The sequence below is a fragment of the Alosa alosa genome, chromosome 5, assembly GCF_017589495.1.
Source record: "Alosa alosa isolate M-15738 ecotype Scorff River chromosome 5, AALO_Geno_1.1, whole genome shotgun sequence".
NCBI lineage: Eukaryota > Metazoa > Chordata > Actinopteri > Clupeiformes > Clupeidae > Alosa > Alosa alosa.
The window spans coordinates 12,052,658-12,067,088 of record NC_063193.1 but is presented as its reverse complement, the minus strand read 5'-3'; positions in this window follow the sequence as shown (position 1 = coordinate 12,067,088).

The window sequence follows — 14,431 nt, the reverse complement described above, 5'->3', positions numbered from 1 at the left end:
CAGAGTGAAATTATTCCCGGGGCATCGTCTGATAATTTGCTGCAGCAATTGGTCAAGCAACCGCGGACAGAAAAAGAAAACAAACGTTTCTGCAATTAGTAGGAAATACTTGTTAATTTGGTGTAATCAAACATAGAGGCATAGAATTAAGTGGTGGTATGAGTGTTTATTCAATGCATGCGTGTGCACGTTGGTAGCAAAGCTAAGCTTTAACCTATTGGAAGGCTATTTAATTATGAAACGACATTTAATAGAACGACGTGGATTTATGCAACTTCCATAAAAAACAGAGCACAGACTATATAAAACACTGTCTAGCATTAAGTATTAAAGTCAGCCAAAATCCATTAATTAGTCTTAGTTAAAGATAGTTAAAGATCTCCTGATCAGTGATTTACGCATGATCTGATCCACCATTTACCATTCACAAAAGCTGGTGTTGTGTTTCCTGAATCCTTACATTCAGGTATTCAAATGAAATGTAATTAAATAGCATATAAATATTCTATCAGTGTATGATGCGTGCATGAGGGAAACATCCCAAAACAACGGCACCCATATAATTGCTGTTGTTTTGAGAAGTATTTCTCATGCAAGCATCATGCAACAATGCAAAAACAATGAAACTATTGTAGGCTTAATTATATTTTACATTAGTAAAGCAGTACTCTGATGTGCCTGTTTTCACAAACGTTTGTGAACAATCTTAGCACTTTAAACATTGACTGTTTTGAAGTGCATGTATAGCAATATAGTATAAAAATAATAATAATTGTGATATCATTATGATAATTTGATGGGGGGTGGGAGGAGGGGGTGGGTTCATGTAGGTGGGCCCTATGACCCCAAAGTATGCCTTGACTGGGCCTCAGGTCAAAGAAGTTTGAGAAAGGCTGATGTAGACAACAAAGCAGCAAGGAGGCGTCATATGATCATTTAATTTCCCAACTATTAGCTTATACATTGATTTTGCAAAATTTCTTCAGCTATGAGATACTTTATATACTGCACTTATACTTGAAATGATGCCTAAACAACTTACACTATGAAAGCCTGTATGCATGGCTCCATAAAGAGCATTTGGCAGCCAAGCAGCATTTTACATGAGGCAAAAATGTCATTAGTGCCATTATCACATAGTAAAAGAAGCATTAATACACATTCTCATTATGTCAAGCTTTGAGTGTATAATCTCAAATTATGAATATTACTACTATGATAATATAACCACAATTTCTTGTACTTGTCGCCTACCTATGGTACCTGAAGCACTGTCTAGGCCATTATGTTGTTTTTCATCTGAAACACTGTCTAGGTCTTTATGTTGTTTTTCATCCTGCTTCTGTATTGGCCGACTTTTTGTAATTTTGTCAGAGTGTGGCCGAGTAGCTACCCATGTTCAAATGAATTGCGATGTGTCTGTTTTGCACCGCAGCTGCTGTTGATAAGACCATTTTACAGGCCTTGGGATTGAAGCCTGCTATAACAGCAAGCAATCAATTTCTCTCTGGTTTTGACTGGATCGCCTCAGGATCCCCTGACCACGCAGATAGCCAGCTGTGGTAAGGAGTGGACTGGTGCCAGGCCTGGTGATAACCACTGCTGCTGCCCTTTTGTTCCTCTGCACATTTACCAAGCCGACTAATAAAGGGGATGAAGCAACGGGACACAGTCGTCCACCGTGAGGCGGAGATAAAGCCCTGCTTGTGGCCATTGTCTCCAGGAATGTCCCACACTGAGAATATTACCTTGTGTCCCTGGCTTCCACCGTTCTCCCTTCCCATAAGGCCTCTCTTCCCACCAGGGAGAACTTTGAATTACTACTAGTTGTGGGTCGTCTCAGTGTCTGTAACACTGATAAATAAAGTCCTCTGTGCCACTCTGCTAAACCCACCAACCCTACCCACATGTTTTTGGTAAGGGTATAGATGACCCATAGGCAGTGGTTTTTGCCACTGCTCTTAAGGACGAAATAACAGTTGATTTGAAGACATTTGAAGGAAAAACAAGTCCCAGCTGAAACGGCGAGCCCTGAAAAAGGCTCTGTAAAAGTGCAAGAATTCATCAGAGAAGAAATAAATCTGCTGCTCAGAAGTCCAGCTATGGCCGAAAGCCGCAAAGGGGTTTTACTGCACTCGACTGGCTTTGCATGCAATTACGGGCGGGCCGAAGTTGTGCTAACATGCTATCCCGCTATAAATATGAATAATTGAGAGAAATGAAGGGTACAGACATAATTGAATTGAAACATCTTGGACACTCCCACACCACTTTCATGCAGTTTTAATAAAATCCAAACCATGGCCATGACAGGAATGTGTCAGGTAAACCTTCCACGCTGGCTTAATCTCAGGACTTCAATCTACAAAATACTGCCTGGCAATAAAACAGGGCGGATCACACACATTCTTAGACACTGAGTGCTTTTGTGGATTTACATCCCATAATGCCGTTTTAACGTCAGACATTATTTTCTTTAGATGTCGAAGCGAGGTCTGTTCCCTCAGGCTTCACTCAGAAGTATTTCAGAGGCAAGAAGGAGCTCTCCTCAATGAAAAACTTTGCCTCAAAAGATCTGAGGAAAATACAATTTGACATCAGAGTTGTTGTACCCACGAGATGTCTGATGGCATGGCTAGCTGGTTCCTTAGAATTAAGATCATATTTTAAAGGAATATTTCAAAGTTCAAAAAAAAGGGTGAAAGAAACAGCCGAAGGACTTCAGTGTGCAGACACACGAATTGCATGTCTGGGAGGAACATTCGTGCAGGAATCAAATCATATTAGGATGAATATAATTCTTGTGTTTTCAATTACTTGTCAGAAGCCCTTTCCTTGAGAAAGTAAACAATTCCAATCTTGGTGTAAAAAAAACAGACTGGTGGTGTGTCCCGCTAATATGTTATGTCACTGCTGTTTGATCACAGGTTTCTTCATTCATAAAGTAATACAAGAAATGTAAATGCATTGTAATTGGCCAAGGAAAAGTGGCCGTGGGTAATTCATCAAAGAACTGTGGCTTGGTTTCATACATTTCATCACAACTGGTATAACTAACCTATTAAGACTTTCATTCAGTTTGTAAATGTCTTTAGAGTGAAGGCTTTTAGAGACAGATACAATTTTGTATGGAGTGACCGTTGTTTTTTCTTTAAGTATCATTCTCAGATAGGACAAAATGTTGAATGTATTCTATAAAAAGGCCCTTTGTGACATGGAATGTAAATAGCCTATTTTGGGGATCTGGACAGTGCTTTAAGTGTCGGTTTGAGGTTTCAGATCAGCATCCCCAGTGAAAGTAAATTGCAAATTGGGAAAATTGGCTGGAAACCAGTGAAAGTGGGCGAGTCTTAGCCGTCAGGGGATGCTTTAAATAAAACAGGAGAAACCTCATGGTGATTCATTCGCATAACAGATCATCAGATTAGAGCATTTGACCATGTAGTTTGGGTTAAGTATTTATAATGGAGTAAAAAGCTCTCATCTGTGCATTCCACGGACTCTTGTGAGTCCACACATTCTTCAGTGTAGTTTTTCTGGTCACCCTTAGTATGCCTCCCAGAAGTCTATTACAACCGTTGGCCACTGGCGTCCAGACACCGGGCGGCAGGGGGACTTTTCTTGTCGAACTCGCTGGCAGATTTCAATAATTTCAACAATTAATTCTATAATAAATATTGTTGCTCTGCAGCGTAATTCCAAAAACGACTTGCAGTCACGATCGTTGGGGTTCGTCGACTCCCCCCCTTCTCTCCCTCACCCATAGCCTTAGAAGGCTAATTCTTAAAACTACAAACAGGTCTCGCGTGGCCTGTATTTCTCAAAGCCTATCCAGTTACTAAATTCTGTGCTGGGAGCGCCTACTGGGAATGGGAAAGGGCAACACAGCTGAGAGGCTCAGTGGTTTGACAGCCCTCCAGATCTTTTCACAGTCTTCGGGCAGCAGGCCAAATTCAAGTACAACTGTTTCCTTTGGTAATGTATCGAGGGCCAAAGGTTTTTTTTTAATTCTTTTTGGTGAAAAAAAAAAACATTTTTCAGCCCCAGAATGCGAATGCATATCCATCCAAAGGGTGAATGAAAGAATCATTAATATGAATTACAATCACATCACTGCCATCTTGATATATTTGCACAAGAAAAAAGCAGGGAAACTACGGCGAGAAAAGAAGCATTTCTTGGCAAGGTAAGCTGACACTGAACAAATTTTTTTGCACAGATGTCTGGCTATATCTCTTTATCCCATTTTTCTTTGTTTCTGAATGAGGGACGATGGTATATTCAGATACGCAGGAATCTAAAAACACATGAATTTGCGCTGCATGTTGAGAGTACAAGGAATAATTTGACACAGGTGTATTGTTGCTTCCTGACTGGTGAACTTTGTCACATGTTACTTCAATTAAGACATCCAGTCTCCAATGACAAGAATGCTCACAGCTTATTAGTGCTGTCAACTGAAGCTTGTACAAAGCTGCAGCCACCTTTCTGTTGGGTGCTAAGATGAGGTTTATTGCCTAATGTGACAAAAACTGTTTTTTGGGAGGTCAATGACTAAAGGGAGTTCAGATGGACTGCACAGTGCAGCATGCAACAGCCCAGTCGTGAACCACCTAGCATCACATGACCAAGAGAACCTCGCCAATCTACCACCTACTGATTGTGTTAAGGGCTTCAAACAGTTGAAGTGAAATGGCCTTGTTGAAAACCAAAGGGAAATAAGGGTGAGGAATTCGAGAGAAACTCATTTGCCTTTTCCTCCTCAGTAACACAGTGGGCATAGCAAGGGTTCAGCAGGAAAGCGAAAATTGATCACAGTCGAACTTGGCCTGATAAGCCAGGAAGTGCTGATTTGAGAAGGAAGGAAACTTGAGATTGCTCCCGAACCAATGACAAGAAACGCGGTCTGCCACTTTCAGATGAGAGTTTGGGGCGAGATTATCTGAACGATAAAATGATCTCTGACGTCACCAGGGCCACACAGGTTGACAGAGAACTTTTGCAATGGGACAAAATGTGACAATGGGACAGAAAATGAGTTTTTTTAATTAGACCGACTCTTTTTCTGAGTTGTTAGTCTGTTTCAGTCCATTATATTTGGTATACAACTGATTGCAATCTGAACTCTCAAGTAAATAAAATCGTCCCACGCATTTCAGGAATTTCACACAACATCCAGGCTGGATGGCATGCCGTGCTGTTCTTGAGATTCCATCGCATCACAATAACAAACACCTTCATGTTTCTGTAAGCCTAGCAAGCGCTGAGAGGCATATGTAGTATCTTTTGCGAAAAGTTAAGAATTTATATTACTTTTTACAGGTCATTACACTTCCCTGTGCATATATTAAAAAAAATGGAATTTCCTTTTTAAAGTACCACGAAGACTTCTGTATCAGCAATATAAGTTGCACTGTGATGAATATGCAAGAAAATCGTCAAACATTTAAGAGGGGGCTTAGTAGAAGACTTTAATATCATTGTCGATGTTGATGTATCACTGTGCAGCTTAACATATGTTTTTGGAGCTGGTTTGGTCATTGCTCCAATATGTTTATTATTCATACCATCAGGGTACTTCATGTATTAAACTAGCTGGTTCCCTGAGGTAAATATGAAATATAGATTAAATATATAGATTAGGAAGTGGATATTAAAAATAAGCAAAAAAGATCTGGCAAAAGGCACTCCAACTATCACCCCTCCCCACACACACACACACACACACACACACACACACACACACACACACACACACACACGCACACATACTCCCATGCATACCTAGACACACACACACACACACACACACACACACACACACACACACACACACATATAAGCTCTAACGCTTGCTTACATGAACATAACCTAAAACCCAGACGGCACATCGTCTTGTGTGACAGAACTTGTTGAACAATTTCCCATTACCATGCTGATTACCACATGTTTAAAGCCCATACTACCACCATCAGTTTAGATTTCTGTTGAGTAATATCACACATGCAGGTTTCAATAAACCTGCTCACAGTATATTACAAAACTAATAATCTAATCAGTTAATAAGTGTTCTATCATATATTAGGTCCTATAATATAAGTTACTCTCCTAATAATAACTATTTTAATTCCTAAAGAGCAAGTTGGCCTGCAATGTACAAAACTCGATAGTCTGCAACCAATCTCTAAATTAGCATACAAATCACTACAAATGCTTAGAGAATTACTGTTTGCTTGAATGTCCATCAGAGTTTAGGGTTTTCAGGCATAGCAATAGCCATTCAGTCAGATGGTCACTGCTGTCTCTTTATGTAGTAAAGGTGTTACTTCTTCACAATTTATATGAGTTTGGAAAGAAGCAAGTATTCAACTAAAACTGCAGCCAGTCGGTTGTGGCCTAACATCCTGGTGTATTTAAAGGCATTGCATACAGATGTTTTGTCAGTGCATTTACAGTTTATTGTTTTCATTTGGCATATGGATTTAGTTAAAGTGACCCACAAGTGATTCTCAATACAAGCCACTGGCTGTAACAAGAGATAATGCTATGTGAACCAATGGTCTATAAGCCAACTCTTGCCCTCAGAATTGCCCGGGCCACAGGCTTTGCATGGTCTCTCAAGATTGTTAACCATCTTCATGTGGCTTGCAGAATAGTTTTGGGGCCAAATGCAAGATTGATCATTCCATTGCTGGGGGCATGAAAACATTAGCCTTCGAGCTATCTCACACGTCACATGTGAATCTTTAAACAGGCTGCTATGACCAGAGGTGCTGTACAAAAGATGTTGAATACCAGGCCTGTACCACTTGTGCTACTGAGGACAGGGGGTGATAGCCAGGCAGTGTTGAACTCACAGGACCACTGGAAGACAGTATTCATTATTTCCAGGGGATATATGAGTTTATAATCATGCCATTTGGTTTAAATGATGCCCCATGCCCTTCAGAACATTGCTTCTTTCTAGGAATACATGTTTTATCCATTGGTATTGATTCTGTGTTGATGTACTACTTGCTAGACACCTAAATCATTAGAAAATAACTTGAGACTGTTTCAATGACAGGTAACCTACAGGGGGTAAGTCATAAAGTGTAATGTAATAGGGTTTGCTGCCAAGCATCCTGCCATGCGTCCATGTCTGCTGGAAAGTGAAAAAAAAAAACAGAAGAGGTAATGCCCTTGTTTGCAGGAGATTACCGATGGATCATCCAAAGATTCCCAAAGACAGCAACCTCACTACAATTGCTTCAAGGGACGGACGCTGGCAGGAGTGCAAACATGCCAGCGGTCTGGACCTCAAACTGCAAGGATTTATACTCCTGATGGAAGCACTGACAAAAATCTCCTGCTGTGTCTCATGCTGACTTCTCACTTCCCTTTCAGCTTTATACTGATGCCTGCTTGGGCAGCCCTGGCACTGGTTTAGTATGGCCAGGAGCATGAAATGGCTTAGATGGCAGAGACTGGATGCATTTCCTAATGCTACGCTGTAGTGAATACTCTCAATGGTAAGCTTGGATGCTGTAGAACAATAATGGATGGCCCAACTTGCCAACATAACGTATGTTTTTTAAGTATTGATCAAGAGTGTGGACTGGAATTTATTTTGAGAAGAAGGGTCTTTACACAAACTGAATTCACTGAATCCACTGTTATCTCCTGTCTCACCATGTGGTTGTTAGACGTGTTCATGTTAACTTTGTACATTTCTTTACATTTATACAACGATTACTTAATTTTGGAGTTCATAGCCCTTCATCATGTTTTGTATGCTATTAAGATCTGTTTTAGCACCATTTCTGATCCAAAATGAGTTTTCTGTAAGAACATGGAGTTCTGACAGCATGGGAGATGGTCCTCAGATGCCAGATGCCACTCCGTCTTTTTGGATCTCATAGCAGCACATTGTTAACTAATTAAATAATCACACACTTTCCTGTCTCAGATTCTGTCCAGAACCACACTATTTGGCTCTGCCAGTGTGCCTTCAGAGATTTCAGACTCAATCCCTGTGAAGCATCTTTGAACCCTGGCCAGTCCATTCAACAAATACCCAACCAGGATTGTGAAATCATGAAATGTTGTTTTGAGCTGAAGTTCAGGAGAAGCAATGCACAGATAATTTCTAAGATAAGTTATACATTTCCTTTAGGAGGTGGAATCTCCTCATAGCCCCTTGTACAGTACTATGTTATTTGCTCTGCATCCAAGTCTCTCCTCTGTCATCACTGTATTCAATAGGTGTAGACCTATATGTTGTCCGGAGAGATATCTACATTTTTTACACAATTTATTTCATGACCCCGGTCAGTTACCTCAGCAAACATGAGCTCTTTCATGGACCCAACCTATGAGATTGATTTACTTGTAAACTGCTGATGGTATTCTTAGGCAACTAGAAAAAAAGGATTTAGGACTAAGTAGAAAAAATAGCAAATTTTACAGACTAACATGATGTCAATGATAAAAGAGCCTAGACTTGACTGAAGATATTATGTTATTCATTGCAAAGATCCACTACATTTGAGCTCACATTTGAATCCCCTGACCAAATGAGAAATGTAGTGATGAAGGTCCCCACAGGAGCATACTACTTTTCAATACAAGCTCAGGAATGCCAAAAATGTGAGTTTTGGCAGCCGGACAACACGAAGCATATTTAACAAACACAGTGTGGGGATCCTTTTATGCTGTGAGCAATTCAGCACACTTGAGACTTTTTTCTCACTCTTACCCCCCCCAACACACACACACACACACACACACACACACACACACACACACACACACACACACACACACACACACACACACACACACACACACACACACACACACACACACACACACACGCACACACACACACACACACACACGCAAACACCACTATCCCACATCCCCCAGTGTTAGCTTGCACTGTATTTGTGTGTCTGACGAGGTTTCGCAGAGATTTTATCCTTGGTTCTAGAGCGAAGAGGTGTTACATTTCGTATGGTGATCATTTTGTTGCATAAATCATCACAGAGTGGGGTGGTCCAGGGAGAGAGAGCTTATTTTTACTTTGGCAGATGCTCATGTGGTTAGACTTGAGCGATAGTGGAGACATTTTGGTCACGGTTATGGTTTCCAGCTTCAACAGGAGAATAGCCATGGATGGATTGTCTCTTTTTAAAAAGGGACTGAAGCAATAAAATCAACTTAATAGAGGAATGAGGGGTTTGTTTTATTATGCAGCTGTTCTCATTGTGTTGCTCCATCTTAATGAGAACCAGGGAATGAACAGTGACAAAGCACTGATTGCACTAACAGTTTGTCAATCAGGAAACATTTTATTGGACAGCATCAGTGTATTTCAAAGGCTGGGGTTTCCTAAACCAGATTAAGATTCATCATCAAAGCAACAGCAGGAATAATGGCACTGCTGTCATTTAAGGAAGTGGTAACACCACATGCCTCACTGGCTGTCACTGAGTAACCTCACAGAATTAGTTTCGAAAAAAAAGTTTTTTTTGGAAGCCTGTCTCTCATTCCATTCATAACACAACTTGTCATTCTCTGCTGTCAAATTTGAAATCACTCTCACCTTGGGGCCAGCACTTAGGTACTGAGTATTGGGTGTGGAACATGCTGAGGAAATAAAAAATATTTGAGAGTTTAAGGAATTTGCACATATCTACGGGGGGCCGTGCAAAACCACAGTAAAATTTGAAAAACAGTTGTGCTAATAGCAATAAGATATGGACAATTGCGTGTTCCACGTCCAAGTGGGAATAAAAAAGAACGCAGGACGCAAAACAGGAAGCAACATGGTGTTGGTGTTGGCACATCTGCGGTGCTTAAGTTCTTGAAACTTAATTTTTTATTTTTCGTATGTGGATGTGAACACTGGCATCCACAGTGACGTTTCACAGATGTTCTGAGTTTCTCCCCCCATGTGTGACAATAAGTAAGCATATAACATGTTTCATTAAATCTGAGATGTGGCTGTTTATGAAACGATTACTCACAGCTACATCTACGCCAGGCAATAGCTGAATACACTAAAATTTTATGACTTACAGAATAAAATAAATAAATAAATCTTACAATCTCCACTATGTGTTCAATGCATTTGTTGGTAGAGTCAGTCTTCAGTGGTCTATCAAATTCATTACATTGCTATTTGAAGGCCTTTCAAACAGATTCTACAGCTATAAAAGTAAATGTAGCAGACACGTCTTTAAACGAATAAGGTAGGGGAATGTCCTCTGTTAAAGCCACATGGTGGAGTTTGTGGCCAAGACTTAAAATATTGCAGGTCACCACTCGGCCAGGACTTTTTCCCCCGAAGCATTGCTGTTCAGAGCCGATGCCCACTCAACAGGTTCAACCTCATAGTATGCAGGCTTTTGATTAAAAAGCATTCATGGAATTTTTCCACTTGGTCTCCATTGCCAGATGTCAACGAAAGGGATGACTGTGAATCAAGTGTGATTTTATGGGCTTTGAAATCTTTCAGAGCTCATTGCCTGAGTGCATTCTCAGATGTTAAGCCATTGTGCTTTGACTGGACTTGAGCAATTGTGTCTGGGGATGATAAACTGTTTAATTACGAAGGGCTTGCAGGTGGAGAGGGCTAAATTCATGTGGCTTTGTGGTATTCTCCATTTAAGTGAAGCCTAAGCTAGGCTAGTTGTCATTTTGTAGCATAAAAGAAAGGATATGCTATCCTGTCATATACTAGAAACATTCCCATTTCCAGTCTACTCAAACTGCACATTCCCAGGCAAAAAGATGTTTAATTCCTCTTGCCAACATTTATAAATACAAAATAGGACAAATACCCTGAAGAAGAAGAAGAATTTGCCTCTTCAGTCAAGCACCATTTATCAGTTTCAGAGACACAAGCAAAAGAGGTTAAATACATCTTATCTGTGTTTTGGGACTGTTTATCAAAATGTCTCATGAAGGCCCAAGGAAGGAACAATCTTCAGTCAATGAGTGGCTTGGGAGAAGTCCAAGGGGTAATCAGATTGCCAAGCGATAAAGAGAGGATTTTCTTCCTGAGGCGAATTAGAAACTGTGATTATGCAGACTTCCTCTCATCTAGAGCATTCATTTCATTCAGTTACTCATTGAATATGTTACACACAATTTTCAAAATCAACTAGAGATTATACATAATGAGAAAATGGATGTGTAATAACAATGTAAATCAAGTATAGATTGAATTAAAAGAGCAAATAAGATCAGTCAGGCCTTGATAACAGGAAGTATGCAAGTTAAATTATAGATATTTCGGTTACACTTTACTTGACAGTGTCGACATAAGAGGGACATGACACTGTCATGAACATGTCATAAACAAGTCATAAACGTTTATGACATAACGCTTCTGTTATTAAGTGACATTCGGTTTTTGTAATAACAAGTTAGGGTTAGGATTAGGGTTAGGTTTAGAGTTGGGGTTAGGGTTGGGGTTAGGATTAGGGTTAGAGGTAAGAATTAGGGTAGGGTTAGGTTTTAGGTACAGTGTCATGTCACTCTTATGTCGATACTGTCAAGTAAAGTGTTACCAATATTTCAATAGCAGTTTTATTGCTGAGTAGTTACATTGCTGAGCTTTGGGTTACGCAGAAAGTGTGGTGCAAAAATGGTCTATTTAGCCACTAGAGCCATGGGCAGCCGTGGCCTACTGGTTAGCGCTTCGGACTTGTAACCGGAGGGTTGCCGGTTCGAACCCCGACCAGGCACGGCTGAAGTGCCCTTGAGCAAGGCACCTGCTCCCCGAGCGCCGCTGTTGTTGGCCTAGTGGACTAGTTGGATTAGTGTGTGCTTTACCTCACTGTGTGTTCACTGTGTGCTGAGTGTGTTTCACTAATTCACGGATTGGGATAAATGCAGAGACCAAATTTCCCTCGCGGGATCAAAAGAGTATATTATATAGAGAGAGTCCTCACAATTCACAGTTTATCACATTTGTTTATATCTGGGAGCATAGTCTCTGGCAAATGCCTGACATCTGCGTCAATCACATCTTAAATTACTTCTCACATGTCTAGCTAATAGTTTTCTCTATTGTCAGCACAACTTTTCCATGATAACAATAGTTTTTTCTCTCTGTTTGTTTACAGCTCCAGTTAAGTGAATGCTTTGCATTGCCGGTAGAGCTTCAGACTGGCTTTGGCCTAAACCGACTGCACATATGGAGTCTACATCCTTAATCAATTGGCCCAGGTCTTAGTCATGAATGTCCGTTGCTTAGCCGTACACCTACATGTGTGTGAATGATATTCACAAAGTTCAAATTTACCACAAATACACTTATTTCCCAGGAAGAACTATAATATGTGTCATAAGTTTCTTGTTTAAGACAGACACCTGTGGTTAGCCATGGTAGGAGATTTAGATCTGGATAGAAACAATCCAAATTACAATACAATACTGACTGATGAATGTTTATTCCTTCATTCACTTGTCCATTCATTCCTTCATTCACTCGTTCATTCATTCATCCTGCCATTCATGTATTTATTTTCTTGAAATGCCAAACATTGTTTAAAGATGAACATTTGCTGCTGCAGTCCCTGCCCTTCTCGTGTATGAGGGCAGCGTAGTTGACTCACTGTTTGTGTTGGACGGATCACCTGTGTTCACATGGCAACATTGCAGTCTGGAATCATTTGCCCACCGCAACTTATAAGTCTATGAGGAATTTCCTGCAGTTGCCCATTGTCAACAGCAAACTCTCCATGTACTCATGCATAAAAAACTCTCAATTCAGAGGTGAGGATACTTAAATTAAGAAACATTTACTGGGGAGCGATTCACTTGAACACTCAATGGGGAAGAGAACTGAGACGGAAACCTCTACTGCAACATATGTTCCCATATCCAATATCATGAGTTGCTGGTAAAATGACCATTGGCAACAGTAACAACAAATTGCGACAACACTTTGAGACTCTCGAACACAGGGAAATGTATTTTCTTTTATTTTTATTTGTCAATATATGTTTTGATAAATCTAAATAAGTCACATTTCAAGCTGAAATGTTTAAAAAGCCATAAACATGTATTATTAGCTGAACCACGTTTTCATGAAAAAAAGCTAAGTTTAGATTTTTTTTTTTGTCAAAAGGGTACAGTATTTCACACACACAAAAAAAATTAACGTTAAAATCAACACTAGGAAAAAAATCAACTTCTAAAAAAGTATCAATAAATAACAACAATTATATAACATTATGAGCAGATACATTTACTTACATCAGCATGTGTTTTTCTCCCCAACTCCCCAGCCTGACCAACCAATTCTGTTATGGGCTAACTCAATGTGTCACATTCAACAAGCATCTGGAGAGTAGACAAATACCCAAGATATAAATACAGTATGAAATTAATCTGATGATGTATTTGGAGGTCCTCCTTGAGTTGTCAGATACAATGAATCTAAAGATAAATCTATTTCAATATTTTACATGTGCAATAAAAATTTCACTTATAAAAAGTCACTTTTGAAGCACTATTGATGGAATATTAAAGGAATTTTGAATAAAACATGGTCCTTGATTGATCTTAATGCTATTACCACATTCTAGCTTTGTCCACCAATCACAATAGCTATTAGTAGTAAGATTAACATATACTAATACATTTACAACAGTGTGAGTATGCTCTTCATCCTTAGACTGGTGTGGAGTGAGTGATAATGATATAATTTAAAGTTTCATTAAAAAATAGTTTAGCACTGAGTGCTGAATTGCAATGCCAATAACCAAAACATAATCCTTAAAACCATGACGGTCTCAACCATATGGAGTCCTTGGGAACACTCACTTGGCTGATATAAGAACCAATATTTTCACTCCAAAGTATTTCTGCAAATGATTATTTTTTTTTGCCATAGGCAGACTTCATGGGGATTTATTGTAAATATAAGTTATCCAAAATTGATTACTATGCTTCATTTGGGGTTTCTGAAAATAGGATTGGGGCATTTCACGATTTCAAGACATGTAACATGGCACTGTTAACATTCAATGTGATCATAATTATTTACAATAGATTGATAATAATACAGCTCTATTTTTCAAATGGTTTATTTAGTTTAATACTAAATACATTACTTATCTAATTTACATAAACTCTCTATAGAACACCTCCCACAAAAATGTATAAGACTATCAGCTATTAGTGGACTCTAACAGAGGTTGGATCTCTTCAGAAGTAAAATACGCCATGCTACATTTTACATTGTCTCCTTGTGTTCTTCAATCCAGTGATGACAGAAAAAGCAGTGGGGATCATAGCACACTACCTAATCATCATGTTTAAACATTTATGTTTATTACTTGATTAGCCTCATAGCAAACGGAGAGTACTGTGCGTTGCAATCTTCAAATGTATGTACGATGTTATTTCCTATGGTTCCCCTGGTCTGGTCTGC